We start from the raw sequence: 17,613 nt of genomic DNA, 5'->3' as shown, positions 1-17,613 counted from the left end.
TGGCTTAGGAGGCCAGTGCCTCAGGAGTGTCTAGAAGTTAACTCTTTGTGTGTATTGTAAAGGCATCCTGAGTTTCAAAAAGGCTTAGCAGAGGATAGTTTCGATCCTTCAACCTCTGGGTTACACACGCTTCCGCTGCTCCACTCTGCTTTATTCACCCCAGATGGGACTCAATCCCACAATCCCTGGCTTAAGAGGCCAGTGCCTTATCCATTAGGCCACTGGGGCTTGAAAACAGATGCTAACTTGCCCTTTTATATCTCAATCTTATTCAGGAGGCCTTTACAATGCACACAAAGAGTCTTCTAGATGACTGAATATTATTAGAGGTCAAATTGGCCTCAGCTTTTCACGACCAGCTTGTGGCTTTTGTTCCTTTTTAGGGACTCAAGAGTGTTTAGAAGTTAAAAGGTCATAGCAGAGGATGGTTTCGATCCATCTACCTCTGGGTTATGGGCCCAGCACTCTTCCACTGCGCCACTCTGCTGTAATCAACCTTGACCGGACTCGAAACCACAATCTCTGTCTTAGGAGGCCAGTGCCTCAGGAGTGTCTAGAAGTTAACTCTTTGTGTGTATTGTAAAGGCCTCGTAAATAAGATTGAGATCTATAAAGACTTAGGCCTTTACAATATACACAAAGAGTCTTCTAGATGAATCACTATTATGAGAGGTCAAAGTGGCCTCAGCTTTTCACGACCAGCCTGTGGTTGTTGCCCTTTTTTAGGGACTCAGAAGTGTCTAGAAGTTAAAAGGTCTTAGCAGAGGTTGGTTTCAACCCATCAACCTCTGGGTTATGGGCCCAGCACGCTTGCACCTCAGATTTGACTCAAACCCACAATCCCTAGTTTAGGAGGCCAGTGTCTTATGCCGGCATGCCAGCTGAAGATAATGAGTAAATTATGTCGCTCCTTTTGCAAATCGGATTCCTAATGACTACTTAATGGCAACACATGCCCTATTCACTCCAAAGTAGTGTTGCACGGTGCACTGATACTTCAAAAGTATCGCGATTCTCCGAAATTAAAAACGTCACGATACCTAAATATATTGGTATCGATACTTCAAAGAATGACTGCGTTCCAGATTTGTAAGAGACATATTTTATGTTGGTGTGTGCAACGCACGCTTCCAGTGCCTCCCTATGGACGTCTGTGTTTTCTTTTCACACAAGCAGAAAAAAAGAACTACAGCGAGATGTCTTCATTAGTGGCTTTACAAAACTGATTTGACTTTACTAAAATGTGTGCATAATCGCATTAAATAGTTTAAATAAGTTGTTCAGATGAACAAAGCACGAGGTTTTCTTGCATAATTAACATTTACATTTTTTGGTCAGACAGTTCATATATAATATTCACATTAATCGGGGATTACCCTTATGAAAATTGACTATGGTTTTACTACAAATAAAACCAAAAAACCATGGTTACTATAGTTAAACCATGGTAACCACAAATTAACCATGGTTTTGCTAAATTAACCATAGTTTAACCATGTTTTTTGTAGCAAATCTGTGGTTATTCAAATGGTAGTCAACACGCCAAAAAACCATGGGTTACTACAGTTTTGCTACAATAAAACCATGGTTATTTTTCGTAAGGGTAAACGTGGAGTTATGTTCTGTATGCTAAATATGAAAACGAAAAAAGCGTATCTGCACAGCACCTATAACTGCGCTTTGTATCTCCTGATTGCTGATCAAGATTTACATGCTTGGCTCACTCATTTCATTCATAAACGAGATGTATCAGATCATTCAGCTCATTCACGAATGAGAAAATCTCTCGATCTAGTTCAGTGAAGGGCGGATTCGTTCACTACATTCAACAAATCACATGCTCCGTCACACCTTGAGTAACTCTTTGACAGGATGAAACAGTTCACAGAGCTGTTCACGAGCTGCGCATGCGCTGCTAATGGAGGGAGGAACTTTTACTGTCTATGGGAACTTCAGTGAACAAGACTAGTCTAGTAGCAACGTATCTTCCGTGATGTCCCTTGATGCGCTGGTCGGGGTGGGTAAAGAAATGTTACTTTATTTGCGGGCTGGGACAGGCCAAATAATTTCATAAAAAAGCGGGACCCATGGGTTGGAAAAAAACCCGACCCGCACATCACTAGGCTGCATGTGCGAGCACAAGTGATACTGTGGCCGCCGGTCCACGACTTGTAGAAAAAGATGACGCTCACTAAAGATGACGCTCATTAAAGGACACTGGTTGAGTTTTCTGAGATCTTTTATTTTTACTTCAATGCCATTGTTTAAATTTATATTATTTATCTTTTGACATTTAATCTTCTGAGTTCAGAAACATTGTTTAAAATAATCGCTGTTCAAATTTTTATTCAAAGTTCAGAATCAAGTTACATTTATTAGTCTTATGTTTCTTATGATAACTGAGATAATGCTGCTAAACTGTATTCTTTCTTTACCTTGAATGTCACTGATCTATTTTATTTTTAATATTTTTATATTGCATATTTTGTTCAAATGTTTAATATATCTGCTGTTCATATGTTCATTTATTAGTATGTTATATGATTAGAATGTTGTCCCAGTTTTAAAATAAAGCACATCAATGATATTTGAGAGTGTATTTTCCCTTTTCAGGAAAAGTATCGAAAAAGTATCTAAATCGAAATTCTTGACTAGGTATCAGTATCGAAACAATAATGTATAGTGACAACACAACTCCAAAGTCCCCACTCAAAGAGGATAGGATAGGGATGATCACTTCCATTTGGAATTTGCCCAGGAACCGTTCGGTACCGGCACACCCCTACTGTGGTTGTTGTCCATTTTTAGGGACTCAGGAGTGTCTAGAAGTTAAAAGGTCATAGCAGAGGATGGTTTTGATCCATCTACCTCTGGGTTATGGGCCCAGCACGCATCCACTGCATCACTCTGCTGTAATCACCCCAGTTGGGACTCGAACCCACACGTCCTGGCTTAGGAGGCCAGTGCTTTATCCATTAGGCCATAGACCTCTGCACACTTCCACTGCAATCACCCCACATGGGACTCAAACCTACAATCCATGATTTAGGAGGGCAGTGCCTCAGGAGTGTCTATAAGTTAACTCTTTGTGTGTATTGTAAAGGCCTGCTGAATAAGATTGAGATTTATAAAGACTTAGCAGAGGATGGTTTTGATGCATCGACATCTGGATTATGGGCCCAGCACGCATCCACTGCACCACTCTGCTGTAATCACCCCAGTTGGGACTCGTACCAACACTTCCTGGCTTAGGAGGCCAGTGCTTTATCCATTTGGCCATAGACCTCTGCACACTTCCACTGCAATCACCCCAGATGGGACTCAAACCTACAATCTCTGGCTTAGGAGGCCAGTGCCTCAGGAGTGTCTAGAAGTTAACTGCTTGTGTGTATTGTAAAAGCCTCTTGAATAAGATTGAGATTAAAAAGACTTAGCAGAGGATGGTTTCAATGCATCAACCTCTGGGTTATGGGCCCAGCACGCTTCCGCTGAGCTACTCTGCTGTAATCACCCCCAGATGGTACTTGGACCCACAATCCCTGGTTTAGAGACAAGTACCTTATCCATTGGGCCACTGGGGCTTTAATGCAGTTGTTAAGTTGCCCTTTAATTCTCCATTATATTCATATCTCCTTTAAAATACCAAACTTTTCATGACCAGCCTGTGGTTCTTGACACTTTTTTGGGGACTCAGGAGTGTATAGAAGTCAAAAAGTTTTAGTAGAGAACGGTTTCGATCCATCGACCTCTGAGAGAGAGAGAGAGAGAGAGAGATGATGATGATGATGATGATGATGATGAAATTCCTTTATTTATACCATATAGGTGAAACCAAACTGTGTAAATCTTTTACATTCATACAATTCATAAATCTTGTGCTAATGAATGACAACAATTACCCGCAACAACTGTTGCACACTAACATGAAAAACTTGTATCAATGTTATTGGTTACTTCAGTAACACAAGCTTACTTCAAGCTGCCTTGAAGGACAAAAAGAGGAAGATGGCACCGCTCCGTCTCTCCTGAGAGCTCATCTTTACAGACTGAGATGATCGAAGGTCAAATACTATTACAGTTTTTCTCATTTGCTAAGACACACTAAATGAAACTGGGATCCGTTTGATCTTCATCGTCACATTATTAGCACAGCAGAAGTCTTCTCTTGCAAATGTTTTAACACTTTTTCATTTGTTTCACACATTTTTCACACCCCTTTTCAAAACAGTTACCACAGATCTCATTGAAAGGCCCCAAACTCTATTGGATTCACTGTGTTGAACAAAAGAAAAAAATCTGTTCACAGCTGATAGAAACTACTTGCATAATTATAAATCTCTACGCACCTGTGTGAAACTCATTTGCACAACTCTTCAATCAGCAATCAGTCCTCATCCATCTATAAAAGATGCCACCTCTGTGTTGCTATTTGCAAGCATGGATCAAAGAGGCCCTAGGCACGGAAGGAGAGTAAGAGGCCATGGCAGAGGGGCCCGAGGAAGAGGAGTTTGTATGCGTGGTGGAGGAGCTGCAGGAGCAAGAGGACAAAATCTAGCTCAAGTTTCAAATGAAATTCGGGCAACAATTATTGACAATGTCATCAATCATGGCTTGTCCTTTAGACAGGCTGGACAAAGGGTCCAGCCCATTCTGAGTCGGAGCACTGTGGCATCTATTGTCAGGCTTTTTCGGAATGAGAACAGGTAATTCACAGTGTTACTGTAATGTATACCACTGTGTATTTCAGCTTTACTGTATTGCCCTGTTAGCAGAAAAAACTGTGTCTACAGCAATGCAGATGTTTTATCAATCCCATTAATGTGACTGTCATACAGTAATGTCAATTTTGACATTCTCTGCTTGGAGATGGAAGGTGTATGATCATCGGCCATATGAGCAGATGCCCCTCCTGGAGGCAATGAATGCTGGTTGCCTGGCAATAGGTGCAGAGGACTGCCAGGGATGGATATGCCATGCAAGGAGGTTTTTCCCTCGGTGCATTGCAAGGGAAAACATTCAATGCGATGTTGATGAGAACCTGTGGCATAATCGTCAAGAACGAATGGACTAAATGTGAAAGATAAAATGTATATATCTTTCTTTATTTTTATTTTTTTAAAGGTATTTCCACCCATAAGTTTCCTTTGGTAGCTTTTTTTTCCAGTATCCATGTGAGTTTGTAAAGTATAATTTCATATTGATGGCTGCATTTTGTATTTTGTTGTCCATTGTGTAATGATTGATTGAAAGAATACATTAATTTGACCAAGTTGTGGTGTTTGATGGAAATATTTCCTTATGTTGCATGTTTTTAATCTTTTGTGAGTGTTAGAGCATTTTGTTAACAAAAATGAGTCATTTTGGCCATTGAGCTTCAGTTTTATCCTGTGTGTTAAAGGTTTTGAAAATGTGATGTCAGAGTGGGCAAATGTGTTTAAGCAATCGAGAAAAACTGTAAAACAATCATAGGGTTAAGTCCATTGTTTCTTCTGTTTAGTTTGCCATTCATCCTGACTCCATCTTTGGACTTTCTGAGCCCTGCCCTGCCTATGCTTTCTGCTTATTCAGGCGAGAATGGCAGAATTAAAGTGAAGCTAAAGACAATCTAATAATCTACCCAACTAACAATGATCGTATTGTTGATTTGTATTGTTTCAGGGACTGCTGTGCACTGCAGGGGGCAGCCTGTGGCCCTAGCACACCCAGTAAGAGAGGTAGAGAACAGTGCTGTCCATGGTGCTGAACGTTCAAGACCACCCTCCATTGTCACACTGTTCTACAGAAGTGCATAGTGACATCAGATCCCACTTACCAAAAAGGCATAGCCAGGGTTTTTGTTTGTTTATTTCTCAGTATAGATATCTAAAACAACGACAAGATTTCGGTCACTTGAAATAAATGGTACAGTTTTTCTCAATTGCTTAAACACATTTGCCTACTCTGACATCACATTTTCAAAACCGTTAACACACAGGATAAAACTGAAGCTCAATGGCCAAAATGACTCATTTTGTTAGCAAAATGCTCTAACACTCACAAAACATTAAAAACATGCAACATAAGCAAATATTTCCATCAAACATCACAACTTGTGGTCAAATTAATTTATTATTTCAATCATTACACAATGGACAACAAAATTCAGCCATCAATATGAAATATGATACTTTACAAACTCAAATGGATACTGGAAAAAAAAAAGCTAACAAAGTAAACTTATGGGTGAAAATACCTTTAAAAATATATATATATCTTCTTCTTTCGGCTTTTCCCTTCAGGGGTCGCCACAGCGAATCATCTCTGTCCACCTATCCCTATCTTCTGCATCCTCAACACTTGCACCCACTAGCTTCAAATCCTCATTAATTCCATCTATATACCTCCTCTTTGGTCTTCCTCTTTTCCTCCTGCCTGGCAGCTTCATGTCCAACATTCTCCTACCAATATATTCACTCTGCCTCCTCTGAACATGTCCAAACCATCTTAATCTGGCCTCCCTAACTTTGTCTCCCAAACGTCCAACATGAGCTGTCCCTCTGATGTACTCGTTCCTAATCCTGTCCAATCTTGTCACTCCCAAAGAGAACCTCAACAGTTTTAGCTCTGCTACTTCTAGCTCTGATTCCTGTCTCTTCCTCAGTGCCACTGTCTCTAAACCATACAACATAGCTGGTCTCACCACTGTCCTGTACACCTTCTCCTTGATTCTCGCTGATACAATATATATATATATAAATGATGTGAAACTTTTGAACACAATGAAGATGGCCAAATTTGTCTTATTTTGTTGAAATATATATTTTTTTTCCATTTAGTTCTGCCCTTCGTAAGCAACAGAAGATAATTGTATGTTTCCCGGTACACAAATTAAGTACAATTTACCTTGATCTTCAAATTCCAAAAGTTTTCACCCCCCAGCTCTTAATGCATCTTGTTTCCTTCTGGAGCATCAGTGAACGTTTGAATCTTTTTAAATAGTTATGTTTGAGTGCCTCAAATGTCCTCGGTGTGATAAGGTGCACCTCAAAATCATAAAGTCCCTGCTGGAAAGGGTTCAAATATGTAAAGATGTTGGAAAACTGAAGAATCTGCAGGACCTTAAAGATTTTTCTGAAGAACGCTGCTCAGTTTAACTGCTCAGAACAAACAAGGGACTCATGCACAACCATCACAAAACAGAAAGACAGTCGAGGATCATCAGGTAACAGAACACAGTACTAAGAACAAAGGGTTCCCAAACTTTTGAGTGGGGTTATTTTAATAATTTCAGCATTTTTTTTGTCTTGTGGAATAAATGTTAAAATATTTTATGTACAATATCTTACTCAGGACAGTACTAAATAAAAAATAACATGCATTTAGTATGATCTCTCTTATTTTTTGAAAATTACTCATATTTTGACAGATTCTGCAAGGGGTGCCCAAACTTTCGATCCCCACTGTATATATATATATATATATATATATATATATATATATATATATATATATATATATATATATATATATATATATATATATATGAAGAGTTCAGACGCAAAAGCCTCTAAGTACCATCTATATTTTACATCTGAAATTAGGATTTTTAACTGACATGTTTAGATTTTACAGATGCATGATGATATTTTGTAAAAAAAAAAAAAAAATGAAGTTATTTAATAAGCTTTCTCGGATCACCTGTGTTTTCTATCTCTGTCAGCAGCTCCCATTAGACATTTTCTTGGAACTTCCCCTCTGTTTTAGAGGGTTTTTAAGACACTTCTGAAATCACTGTACAATTTTTTTTTGTCAATATTTGTTTACAATAAAAAATCAGAACAAGCTTGAAAAAGTGGTTTGAAATCGTTTCAGCCCATTTTTGACCGCAAGTGACGCCACTGATAGACTCTACAGTGCAGACTTCTAGGTTAAATTAATTAGCTTAACTTTACTTTATTTATCTATTGACAAATTACCATTAAAAACATTTACAAAGTAATCAAAACTGATCCTTTACGCATAAGATTTAATTAAAAGCCCAAACATTCATTAATAAGAGCTCAAATCTAATATGTTATAACGTTAATAATGTTTCTACGCTAGCGTAATACTTGCTAGCAGAAATTTCAGGAAAAATACCATAATCACAGAGGTATAAATATTAACATAAAGTACTTAAAGTAGACTGAGGATAATATTAACGTGTTACTTAACCAATCTGTCGCAGTTGTTGGCCTTTTCTTTTGGTATAACTGACGAGAAACAGAGAAAATGTCAGACGAGTCCTCTCCTCTCCAGCAGCTGATGTGTACGCGGTTGCCATGGTAACTCAACGGCTAGAAGGCTAATAAAACCAATAAAATAATTAAAAAAAAAGGTTTTGGCGACGTTAGACTTTTGTTTTTACTTTGTTTTATACATTTTAGCAACCTACTTATTTATTATAAATTGTAAGACTCACCTCAGAAAGCTAATTCTCCTGTCAGACACAGCTGAAGTGAAAAGTGTCTCAAACAAACGCGCTGTCCTTCTGATACAACAGTCTCTGCTGCAGATGAGATGGTGCAGCCAGTCTGTGTCATTATTTCACGTTCATAACTCCTTATGAGATAGAAAGATTGTCAATACTGTGCGTGCGGTGCGTCAGTTGTGGAAGTGCGCATCTGTATGTCATGTCACTATATATTAAAAGCATGTATTCTGACTTGGTGAAAAGAAACATATTTTATCTTTAAGGAACGTTTAATCTTGTGTCTAAAGTTTAATTACACTTTTTAAATAGCTCTATACTCAGAGAGCATATAAAAAACATACAAAAAATATGGTAATGAAATTACGTGCATACGACAGTTGCCAGTAAGTCATGTGCTGTGTCCGAAATCGTTGAAGTTACCAATATATTACCAATAGAGGACCTATCTGGGACGTTCTTGGTTATCTGGTCACGTTGGAAAGACGTACTGACGACATTGAGTTGGTAATGTGATGGTAATAAAATTACGGGCATGCGATCGACGTCGTAGTTATATTGTCAGTTGGTAAGTCATGGAATTACCAAAAATTACCAGTACGTTACGTAACTGTTACGTCGTGTGTTAGCAGGGAGAGCTTATGGCAGCTATGGCTAGCAGTAGTGGCGCCCCCTAAATTTTTTTACAGGGATGGCCAGTTGAGGCCATAGGAAATTTTTGGGTGGCACATCAAAAAAATTAATAAATAAAAAGGCTTTGCGATATTGACAAAAAGTTATATCTCTGTGATTTCTGGAATTTTATCGATAACGATAATTAGACTATTTTGCTGAGTGTTGTTGTGCTGATGTCTTGTGCTGACAGCTGACTTATTTTTTACTTTACACAATTTGCACAAGTGTGCACCATCTTTTAGGTAAAATATTTGCATTTGTGCTGTTACCAAGCAAATGCAATCACTATCAACAAAACTGATCTTTGCAATGCAGAGAAAACAGACGCTGCATCTGAAGTGTCATTGAAATGTTTTTTACACACTGTTTATAAACATTGTGTAAAAACGTCTGCATTATAATGCAGCTCTGTGGGACATGGAATACTTTAACCTGCAGTTACAAATGAATAAATAATGTTTTGATATTTTACAGATAAAACGTTGAAAACTGATGTTTGAAATAATACAAAAATTAAAAGGTACCTTAAATGTGAAATTAAAACAGCCAGTAGATGTCAGCGAGTCTCTGTTAATAAGAGAGTCATTGCGATTGAACCGATTCATTTAAACGGTTGTGTAGAGGCCAAAGTACAATTCGTAATGTGAATAAGAATTAATGTTAAAAAGGTTTCATTTAGAAGTTCATGTAATGGTTAAAATGTTAAATACTACTTAAAAGGTTAAAAGCATCTTAGAATTCATGTGTTTATAGGATTTGGTACATTTTTTTTGAGTTTACTGCCTCTTTAAGAAAAGGCCAACTATATTATGTTGATTCTCATTATGTTATTCAGATCTTGAGAGCTGTGGAAGCGAACGGTTTTCTTACCTGCTAACTGCTAACTTCTTGTTACTTTTATTAGTAATCTTTTATTTCATTAACAACTATAGAATAAGTTTATTAGTCATCTCACATTGTCATTTTTGTAAATTTGAAACCAAGGAATAAAACCGGAGATTTTCATCTTTTATTTCAACAACGTTTCTGAAGTGGATTTATTGAACTGTGTTGCTGGCTGACAATGGACACTACAAATGGGACTAGCTGCTTGGAATAATATTAGACAGTTATTAGTGTAAGCCATCGCATATCCCAAGATTTCAAACCTCTTTAGGTTGATTCATTCAGGAAACTCTTATCATGTTGCTCAGAAACGCAAAACAGTGGCTGTTTTTAGAATTATTTTGTTTTTAGAAAATCACAAAAACAGGGAATATATTGTCTAAAACGTCTCTTGATATTAACTTCTTGTTTATTGAACTATTGTATAAAATCAATACCACATTTGTAATTATGCTGACTTGGAGAAAAAAAAAAATAACGCTTGGATAATAATGTTTGGAATTGTGGCAGTACGAAAAAAAAAAAGAGGAGTTTTTTTTGCTGTGTGGCTGGATGGAGGAGGGATATAAATTAACTGGAAATTGGAAAGGTGTATATAAGGAGGAGTTATAGGAGAAACAAGGGTAGGAGAGAAGTGAGAGAAGGAAAGAGCGGGAGAGAAAACCGATTACCTGAGACAACCGCCTAGTTGGTGAGACTGAACACTTCGCTGCTGTTTGAGCCAGTCTGGGTCGCTGAAGCGGAGGCGAGTTTCTGTGGCGATCTCTGTGGCGATCTCTGTAGTGCGGCATGCACTCTCGGCTGCTGGTTGCAGGATGACGTAGTCTTTGGGGCTGACGAGAGCGAGTGATCTGCTCAGGTGAACGAACTCCTGTTTAAACTTCCTTTGTTTAAAAGACTCCAACGGACAAACAGACTCCCTGCCATTATCGGCCGGAGCTCAGCTCTCCTCACAAACACACACACTACACGAACACGCAAACATACCTGAACATTCAAGCACGCCCATTCATCACAGCGCAGCAAGGCAATGACTTTTTTTGTTTGGTTTGTTTGTTTGTTTGCTTTTTAATTACTAAGGTGATCTCTTGATACTTTTTCATCCTTTCTGTTTCCAGTACCTCCTGTTGAGGCAATAATGTGGGAAACTAAGGGTACATAATATATTTTTTTTTTTCCCTGTTTATTTTCATCTCCTTTGTTGGTGTTTTGTTTTTTGCTTTTTTTTTATTGTTTTCCTAAAATATTCCTATATAACCGGACAATGAACTTGTGAATTATTTCTTTGTTTTTATTTCCTTGTTAGTTTGGAGAAAATATATAACTGTGAAGGTTAAACTTTCTTTGTGTGAGACTCTGATTTATGTTTGTAATCGGTGGCTAATAGAGACATTCCGTGGTAAAAAGCATTTGTATTTTGACAAGATTAAGCTTGTCTGGCGCCCGAACTGTGTATAGTTAAATTAAACATTTGATTTAAGTTTCTTTGGGCCAGCTATCGTTACAGAATAACGTTAGGTAATTACGTTATTTTTTCAGTAACGGGGTAATCTAACTAATTACTTTTCCTGTCGTAACAACGCTGTTAACATTACTGAACGTTAAATGCGGTGCGTTACTATGCATTGATTTAATAAACTATGTAATCCGAACGCACCCCTGGCTCACACGGAGTGAGGACGAGGTGGGTTAAAGCTGCAGTTGGTAACTTTTGACGCTATAGCGGTTAATAAACAGAACTGCTTGCGTGTTGCGGAAGGACATTGTAGCCGGAGCTACTTCTCTCTGTTTATGTCTATGACGAATCACAAAGGTACTGGGTTACTCCGTTGTGGTAACCCTGAGCGGCAACCTCGCGCTCTCTCTTGTGAAGCCAATAAGGAAGTGACAAAAACTGCAATTCATCGACTGGCCGCTTGAGGCTGGCTGCAATAGGGAGTCAGTCCCAGAGACTCCCCATGTTAGAATGCCCAACTTTACAGCAGAAAAAAACATGTTTACAGCCTGGTTCAAAAAATGATGTTGGTCTATATTGCTAATTTTGCCCTTCATGACAACTGTGAGGGGGGTGAATTTTTTTATAACTCATCCGTTTAAATTATATTAAGACTTAAAGTTCTGCATAATTAAGGGCGTGGCCACTTGAGTGACAGGTGGATTGCCGCTGCTGACAATGCCGTCTGTTTGTCAATAAACACGCCTTGCGATTACATCCTGTCTCTGTCTTACGTAACAGAACGATCTGACCATTATGGATGTAGCAGGCGCCTCCACGTGGGACGAGTTTGCAGCTCTAAGCATCGCTAGAATGGACACCCAGGAGAAGAACATCTCACTCACAGGGAGGGCGGTCCAAGTGCTTGTGACGCAGGTGTCCGAGCTCACCCAGCAGATACAACAGCTACGAGTCTCCACTGCACCACCCACACCGCCAACTTCACCCCCTCTTCCAGAGCCGCAGCCGCAGCGAGAACCGAGACAGCCGACAACAGAAAGTTATTCAGGTGAACCAGAGTTTTGCAGAGCTTTTCTGACCCGATGTTCTATGCACTTTGCGTTACAGCCTCAGACATTCAACCAAGAGCAATCCAAGGTGGCGTTTGTGCTGACACTACTTTCCGGCGGGGCGGCTCTCTGGGAAACGGTGGTGTTGGAGAATCAAGACCCATGCTGCGCCTCGTTCCAGGCACTCTCAGAAGAGATGAGGAGGGTTTTCGATCGGGCAGTGGCGGGTAGGGAGGCGGCCAGACTACTCGCCGATCTCCACAAAGGTTACTGTTCGGTGTCGGAGTATTCCATCCAGTTCCGCACCCTGGCTGCAGAGTGCCGATGGAACAAGGAGGCGCAGTGGGACAGATTCCTGCATGGGTTGGCTGACCGTATTCAGAGAGAAATTTATATGCTGGACCTTCCCACTAGTCTCAATGGATTTATCGAATTTGCACTTCGAGTGGATGCTCGGCTGAGCAGAATGGGCCGTTTCCAACAAGACCATCCAGTTCGCGGCATGGAGACCAGACGTCCAGAATTCCTGGATATGGTCAGTCCCTCTTACGATCCGGAGCCCATGCTGGTGGGTAGAGCTCGGCTTTCCCAGGAGGAGAAGGAACGGATGAGATCCCAAAGACTGTGCCTTTACTGCGGGAGGGCGGGCCACTTCATCCACTCATGCCCGTTAAAAGATCAAGCCTGGTAGTAGCTATGAGGCTACTATAAGGTGGGATCTCCACCGGGAAGACCTCATCCTCACCATCATCTACTCTCCTTCCAGTAAGACTAAGGTGGGCAACCAACACTCATTACATCCAGGCCTTATTGGATTCAGGGGCAGAAGGTAATTTTTTTGTGGATTTAGAACTGGCTCACCACCTCCCCTCACGTACAAGATTTCTGTCAATGCTCTCAATGGACGACATCTTCCAAACATTACACATGCTACTGAACCTATTACTCTCATCACGTCTGGCAACCACACTGAGACAATAACATTCCTCCTCATGAACTCACCTCTTGCACCCATTGTACTTGGTCATCCTTGGTTCACACAACTCAATCCCAGAGTCGATTGGGGGCACAATCTCTATGTGGAATAATACGTTCTTCTGTACCTGTGTCTGTTTTCCAGGAGGAGGCGGTGAATTTATCTAACGTGCCCGAAGAGTACCAGGACCTGAGAGAAGTGTTCAGTAAGTCTCGTGCTGCTTCTCTTCCTCCACATCGTCCCTATGACTGTGCCATAGACTTAGTACCAGGTGAGTCTCCGCCTAAGGGCAAGTGACTTTCTGTTCCAGAGAGGGAGGCTATGGAGAAATATATTTCTGATTCTCTAGCATCCAAATTCATTAGACCTTCCTCATCTCCAGCGGGGGCGGGGTTCTTTTTTGTGGGGAAGAAGGATGGGTCTCTGTGACCGTGCATTGATTATCGAGGGTTGAACAACATCACGGTAAAGAATACTTATCTTTTGCCGTTGATGTCTTCAGCTTTCATACGATTGCAGGGAGCATCCATCTTCACAAAACTGGATTTACGTGAAGATTGACCATTCCGAACGCCCGTCCACTCCCGAGTGTATTTTACCCGAGACATTAGTGGTCTCCACTCTCAGATGGGAGGTCGAATCGAAGGTCATGAAGGCCTTAGAAGGGGTAACGCCTCCGCCCGATTGCCCACCGAACCAGTTAGTTGTGCCTGAGGAGTATCGGTCTGAAGTCATTCAGTGGGGTCATTGCTCCAGTTTAGCTTGTCATCCAGGAGTTAATCATACCAGTTTTTTGGTTAAGCAACGATTCTGGTGGCCATTAATAGCTCGTGATATCCGTAGTTTTGTTTTGGCTTGCTCTGTTTGTGCCACTGGTAAGACGTCCAACCGACCCCCTGATGGGTTACTACAACCGTTATCAGTCCCTTCGAGACCCTGGTCCCACATCGCGCTAGATTTTTCAAACTTCCTCCTACGTACAGGAGAATTCACCCCGCCTTCCATGTATCAAAGATCAAATCCCGTGTTTTGGGCACCTATTAACCACCTGTCCCAGTTCCTCCCCCCCCCCCCCCCCCCCCCCCCCTCCTGCGTCTCGTAGATGGGGAACCTACTTATTTGGTTAGTCGTATTCTGGAATCGAGAAGGAGGGGACGTGGATTTCAGTACCTGGTGGACTGGGAGGGTTACGGTCCGGAGGAGAGAAGTTGGGTTCCTGCTAGAGACATTACACATGCTACTGAACCTTTTACTCTCATCACGTCTGGCAACCACACTGAGACAATAACATTCCTCCTCATGAACTCACCTCTTGCACCCATTGTACTTGGTCATCCTTGGTTCACACAACTCAATCCCAGAGTCGATTGGGGGCACAATCTCTATGTGGAATAATACGTTCTTCTGTACCTGTGTCTGTTTTCCAGGAGGAGGCGGTGAATTTATCTAACGTGCCCGAAGAGTACCAGGACCTGAGAGAAGTGTTCAGTAAGTCTCGTGCTGCTTCTCTTCCTCCACATCGTCCCTATGACTGTGCCATAGACTCAGTACCAGGTGAGTCTCCGCCTAAGGGCAAGTGACTTTCTGTTCCAGAGAGGGAGGCTATGGAGAAATATATTTCTGATTCTCTAGCATTCTCTAACCACCTGTCCCAGTTCCCCCCCCCCCCCCCCCCTGCGTCTCGTAGATGGGGAACCTACTTATTTGGTTAGTCGTATTCTGGAATCGAGAAGGAGGGGACGCGGATTTCAGTACCTGGTGGACTGGGAGGGTTACGGTCCGGAGGAGAGAAGTTGGGTTCCTGCTAGAGACATTCTGGATCACTCTCTGATCGATGATTACAATCGTCAGGTAAGTCCGCCAGGGAATGCCAGGAGGCGTTCTTAGGGGAGGGGGTACTGTCACGGTTCATTAATTCACTCTCTCTCTCGTCTAGCGTGCTGTTGTGTGTGCGTCTGTGGGCGTGGTCACTGATCAGCGATGATCAGCAACGCCAGCTGGTTTCAATTGTTTGGTCCCTATATAAGTTCAGTAACTTGTGTTTCATGTTGTCAGATCGTTGTTTCTCCCCGGTGTGCTCCCGTACCTGTTCCTGTGTCTGAGTCTCCCTGTTATCATCGTTTGTTCCTGGATCTTCACTCAGCACTGGATTACCGAGCAGCATCACAAGGATTACACACACACCGGGATTCAAGGGATCATCACTGGACCGAGCACCACCATCTATTGTCCACCGAAGTCCCTGCGTCACCATTCCATCAGCCTTGTACCCGCCCACCTGTGTTTCCTGTGATTCTTCTTATATATCTGACTCTTGTGCTGTTTGTCAATAAACACGCCTTGCGATTACATCCTGTCTCTGTCTTACGTAACACCGTCGCTCTAGGTGGGCGTGGCTTCAGCAATCAGATCCCACCTTTTTGCCCATTTTCGATTATCATGCGGTGACGCGCTGCCAAGATGGCGATGGCCCGCTCTGCACACTTTGCGCTTCAAAACCGCTATTGAGGAGTCTATGGGTGACAATGGTGGGCTCAATCACTGGATTAGAAGTTTCTTAACTGACCGCCCTCAGAGAGTCTTAATGAATGGGGTCTACTCAGATGAGCTTGTTATAAATACTGGAGCACCACAAGGCTGTGTGTTGTCACCTTTGTTGTTTTCAATTTATATAAATGATATGACTGTGCACAGCACCAATGTTAGTTTACTTAAATATTCTGATGACATGGCCTTGGTAGGACTTCTCACAGAAAATAATGCAGCACATGAGGAAGCTTATCTCAGCCAAGTCACTTTATTGCAGGATTGGTGTCAGACTGTTAAATTGGAAATTAACGTGACTAAAACAAAAGAACTTATAATACAAACGAAACCAAGAGGGACCAGTAACATCAAAACTGTTGTACTTAACAGCCAGCCTGTTGAAGTAGTTGAAAATTTTAAGTACCTGGGTACAATCATTGATCGTACTTTAAGTTTGAATGTTAACTCAGAGTATTTTTAAGAGAGCTAATCAGCGATTGTTTTTAATCAGAAAACTGAGGAGTTTTAGGGTCAGCCAGCATATTCTTGAGATGGCATATAGGGGCCTTGTAGAAAGTATTTTACAGTTTAATATAACAGCTTGGTATGGTAACCTGAATGTGAAAGATAAAAACATGCTTTCTAAAATTGTTAATACGGCAGGGAAGGTGATTGGCAAGTCACAAAGGCAACTTGGGGATGTATTTGATAAGGCGGTACTCAGGAAGGCACGACAGATATCAACAGACACCCTACACCCACTAAACTCAGAGTTTGAATTGCTTCCATCTGGCCGTAGAGGCCATATGTAAAGCTTTTCAGGAACTGCCATACAGGAATTTAATTTAAACTGAAATGGTTTTAAAAATGTGTTTATTGTAGATCAAAATCTATCTTATTTTAATCAGCTGCGCTGTTTTCCTTTTTTCTGTTGTTGTATGTTGATGGTGGTAGTATTGTACTCTTAACTGTGTGTATTTTAATGCAAGTTTAAATGTCATTGATGTATTTCTGTTCGGAGAAGTCGAAGACAAATTTCCACTAAGGTGGACAATAAAGTCTAATGAATGAATGAAGATCGCGTGTGTCATCGGGTGTCAAATAACGCCGACACAGATGAACACATTGTCTAAACGCTTGCTAGTTGTCACGATGATAAACAGAGAAAGATCGCCTTTACCGGTTCTTTCAGATGCATGCTTCAAACAAAACAGTCAGTGAAGATGAAGAAGATAATGATGTCTTCTTCTTCTTCTTCTTCTTCTGTTGAGTTTTATGGCAGTTTACAAACAAAGTGTATTACCGCCATCTGCTGGACTGAGGTGCAGTTCATTTGGGGTTTTTAAAGAAACAGAATAAAAATAAAATAAAAAAAAATAATAATAAAAAAAATCTAAATCCTACATGCTAACTGTGTATCTTTGATGAAAGCTACTATAGATCTAATTATGCTTCCTGACCTGGGCTCTGCCAATAATGTTTCCAAGGAGAATACTTTCTTAGCTGTATTAATTGCCCTTTTCAGTATTTCTCTTTCCCTATTAAACCTTCTACATCTTAAAAGGACATGCTCCACATCTTCTCTCTCTCTACAAAC

At 40.9% G+C, this 17,613-nt stretch overlaps 1 non-coding gene across 1 annotated transcript; it reads right to left on the bottom strand.

The window, feature by feature from the left end:
- Positions 1–155: 155 nt before the first annotated feature.
- Positions 156–228, bottom strand: trnak-cuu (transfer RNA lysine (anticodon CUU)). Its single transcript has one exon. It is a non-coding gene; the product is annotated as a tRNA-Lys (tRNA).
- Positions 229–17,613: the final 17,385 nt, after the last annotated feature.

The sequence above is a fragment of the Carassius auratus genome, chromosome 34, assembly GCF_003368295.1.
Source record: "Carassius auratus strain Wakin chromosome 34, ASM336829v1, whole genome shotgun sequence".
Lineage (NCBI taxonomy): Eukaryota > Metazoa > Chordata > Actinopteri > Cypriniformes > Cyprinidae > Carassius > Carassius auratus.
This window is presented reverse-complemented; position numbering and strand designations above follow the sequence as displayed.